The sequence below is a fragment of the Rutidosis leptorrhynchoides genome, chromosome 2 (genome assembly GCF_046630445.1).
Source record: "Rutidosis leptorrhynchoides isolate AG116_Rl617_1_P2 chromosome 2, CSIRO_AGI_Rlap_v1, whole genome shotgun sequence".
Taxonomy (NCBI): Eukaryota; Viridiplantae; Streptophyta; class Magnoliopsida; order Asterales; family Asteraceae; genus Rutidosis; species Rutidosis leptorrhynchoides.
The window spans coordinates 507,412,098-507,416,834 of record NC_092334.1 but is presented as its reverse complement, the minus strand read 5'-3'; positions in this window follow the sequence as shown (position 1 = coordinate 507,416,834).

The window sequence follows — 4,737 nt, the reverse complement described above, 5'->3', positions numbered from 1 at the left end:
TTCATAAAGATGGTAATTAAGAAAATTCTTTTGTACAAACTGTTAATGGTGAGAATATTTTAACGGGTAGGTAATACCCGAGAGATATATAAATGCACAATTAATATGTTACATTCTTCGATTCTAATTCAACAAATCATCAACTATACTCACTACTTTCACAACGAGATATATTCTTTCATATAAATCAAAACAACCATACTCATTCAAATTCAATTACATATTCTGATTTTAACATATCAGAATCCAAGGCGAGATATAACCGATATCATCACTCTTAGATTTCTACATCTTTCAAAGCTGTATTTTGATTTCAAAACTATGCTAGAACATCATATGTATATTAACGATTACGATCGGTGTTCAAACCCTTCGAAATTCCTGAAGACACTTCAAATAATAAACAATCGAGATGATGATCTAACCACATGTTACCCACAGTTATGTACCTAAAAAACTCTTGAAACCAAAGTCATAGTTTAACACGTATCCATATTAGACCCTTTGGCATTTATTAGCTAAAATAACTTTGCAATCCCTTTACAAAGTAGTCAGTTTTGTCACAGCTCCAACAAGTCAACTTCGATTCTTCAGTCGAAATAACCTTATTATAACCTTGATATATATACGTTGCCCCTTTCGCCATCATTACCGGGAAACCGTTTATGTTCCACCACATTAGCAATAAACTTACTAACAACTTCACTGATCTTTGACTTTCTGAAAAAATCATTATATTTATCGAAACCCCATCATTTACTCATCTGCATCTTGTAACAAGAATTGTCTTGCCAATTACTGGGAATCAACAATCAGTATTTTGAAATCTCGCAGCATGTCTACGCCAACAGTTATATGTGTACATATAACATCTATCTACTATACTTACGTACTTTGAATGTGAAGTTTCTAGAAAACACCCTAAACTGCGAACTAGTTCTTGAAATTTTTAAAGATGCTGATGAAACAGCAAAAACTGTAAATGACCTTAACAGTAAAAAGTTTGATGATAAAGAATAGTGTGTTGGCAAAGCTCAGAAAAAGAGAAGGTTTGGAACTGGAAAACGAATTGAGCAAAGTATGAAGGAGGCTGTGGATAAATCACAAAGACTAAACCTGCCTTCAAAGAATCCAAATGATTCAGTATCTGCTAAAGTCATTAACGAATACCTTGCTCCTGACTCTAAACCCTTGCGGACAATATTCTTCATCATCCTCTGATATTAGAAATTTTAAGATATCATCGTATCTTTCATTATAAATATCCTCCATATTTCTGAAGATATTTCCATAATTATTCTTATCTGAAATAATTTATCTCTTTGCACCATCTGTATTATATCATAAAAGAAACTATTTTAGTTTCTAAATTCTGAAACCTTCAAGTTTAAAATATGAATGTTTTTGAAGTAGTGTTGGGAATTGAAGCATGAGTTAGTATAATATAATGATACTTGATCAACGTGATTATATTACAGTAAGTCATGCTGAGTTTCTAAATGGGACATGACGATTCACAGACCATACCGTCATCATGTGCCATGTTACACGACTCTGGTATTCTATTTAACCTCTAAGAATATCAAGAAAATATTTTCTTGATAATTCGGCCTTTTCCGGATATTCTGGTAATTTGACAAATCAAAATCGTGCCATTACAATTTCCTTCTTAGAGCATTAACTATGTTCATTTCAAAATCCATACCTACGAATTCTGGACCATTATTCGCTTGACTTGAAGCCGGGAAGAGGAGACAAAAGTATGGAACTCTTGGATATAAAAGAAAGTATAAAGCTCGACAACAACACATAAATTACAAACCGTGCATATCAATACATATTGCCACGTAAAGGCACGGGAGAATTAAAATTACTATAACCTCAAGGTAATAATAAAAATAAATAAAATCCTCCGGTGGTAGATGAAAGAAAAGAATGACAGATATGAAAGTTAGGAGTATATCAAGGATCAGAACTGGATATAGCATATTGATGAATGATTCAAAGTATGAATTAAATGAGAAAGAATAGAGGGTGTGAGTTGTGGAAATAAGAAAACGAAGAGAATGGATTTATAGTGACATATCCGACAGAGCAATCAAAACATGTTATCGTATTTAATCAAAGAAGATCATAATTTCCTTAATTATCGAAGAATCAAATCTTATTACAAAATTTTCTCTAAATCCCTTGAAATCCGGAAATCAATCCTATCTACGTCAAAAGATATGACGAATCTACATTTATTCATTTCACTCTTTTGTGATAGCTTCACTCGTACTCTTCACAAAATCAAATTGTTTGTCTATATTGCTTGGTGATGATAAAACTCTAATTTTCAGCTCGTATGCGTCATGAAAACATACTTATTGTCAGCCATGACCATTCCAATCAAATTTCGGGACGAAATTTCTTTAACTGGTAGGTACTGTGACAACCCGAAAATTTTCGACGAAATTTAAACTTAATCTTTATATGATTCCGACACGATAAGCAAAGTTTGTAATGTTGAGTCTCGAAAATTTTGGAACTATGTTCATACATTCAATTACCCTTTTGACTATGCTCGACGATTCACGAACGAATATATAAATGGATATGAATATATATATATATATATATATATATATATATATATATATATATATATATATATATATATATATATATATATATATATATATATATATATATATATATATATATATATTATAACTTGAAAACGTTAACAAAGTATTAAATGTATAATATTTTAGATTAAACGTATTTGTCTCAATATATGCTTAATATATTCATCTACGAAATTAGAAGATAATACGAACGATTGGATTAGCAGATATTTCAACAATTATAAATCCCGTAAGTATTGTGATAAGTCTTTGTTGAGAGGTCCACCTTGATTTAAGAAATATTTCCTTTTTGATTGTATTTGATATATAAATAACTTGCAACGTGTACAGAAAAAGTATTCATATATATTGTGTATATATATATATATATATATATATATATATATATATATATATATATATATATATATATATATATATATATATATATATATTAAGGTTCGAAATTATTTTTGTAAAAAATAGTAACACCCATTTATTGTTCCATTTGATAAACAAATATTATATACAAATTTATATTTTTCTAAATGAAAATATAAATTTTACAATGTGATATTGCATAGAATTGAATTACATATAAAACGTTTCGATATTATTAAATATATTTTAATAAACAACGAGGAGTTGATTTATAGAAGCAAATGACCAAATTACTCAAATGTATAAGTTATACTTTGAGTAATATAGTTTATTGATAATTTAAGATTATATTTTGACAAAGTTACGAATCACGAAACGTAAAGTACAAGTTTTCTAAATGTACGAAAGGACGTTCAAAAATCCGAAACCGAGACATAAACCGAGTATCAACGTACGAGTCAACGGACCTAAAATTACAAGTCAACTATGTACATGAATATAATATAATATATACAAAATTAATATAAATTATATATATATATATATATATATATATATATATATATATATATATATATATATATATATATATATATATATATATAATATGTCGACAAACAAGAAAACAAAAAAATTGTGAGCTGGATTTTGGGGCCATGCGATCGCATGAGAAATAGGCATAAAACCCATGCGATCGCATGGGGTTCAGTTTCAGCAAATGTACTATAAATGCTCCAGTTTTTCTGCCGAATGTTTTACACCCTTTCTCAATATCTCTTTCACTCTCTGTAATATATATAAACATATATTATTATTATTATTATTATTATTATTATTATTATTATTGCTATTATTATTATTATTATTATTATTATTATTATTTATAATTATTATTATTATTATTATTATTATTATTATTATTATTATTATTAATTAACAAGTAAGTATTATTATTATTTATACATAAAATACTACGACGAGGTCATGAGCGAGCTATTTCAAAACGAGTTTTATGAGAGGGATAGAGCTAAGGAAATTATGGGTTATAGCTATGGAAGTTATGGGTAATGTTCATGGGTATTGTTCGCAAGTCAAACCTAGTGTTTATCATCTCCGTTGCGTCTACGTACTTTCCTATAATATTGAATCACAATATTGATACGTGAGCATTCATATCTTATCTTTTATATATTAATATTGTATCCATGTCTAGTGCTCGAGTATATATGTTTATGCATGCTTGTATGCATTAATTTTGTCGTTAGATAGTTTATGATGAATCACGAATTTGATACATATGTTATTGATATAAGGTATATGATATGCATGTCGTTGGAAAGCTATCGAAAAATTAATAACTTTTCATTTAGAAATCGTGTGATTTCGATGAACGAATTAAAAGATATGGTCAACTGAATTATGATTGCCGTTAATTGAAATTGTGTTTGACACTGTAAATTAATATTTAAACAACTTGTTTATAAGATTGATAAATTAGATTTTCAAATATTACTAATCGAGTAAATGAATTTCTATATAAGGCACGTCTCGTCTTGTTGAACAATTGTCAACGTTGACTGTCTTATCATGTTTTAAAGCTTTATAAATACTAAATCTGGTTTTACAAGTATTGGGAAACTATATGAAACGTTAAAATATATCCAATTGCCATGATCATTCAAATACAATATAACTCTTGAAATAAATAATGTTTTGAGTTTGATAAACTATAAATTTGTTCAATTAT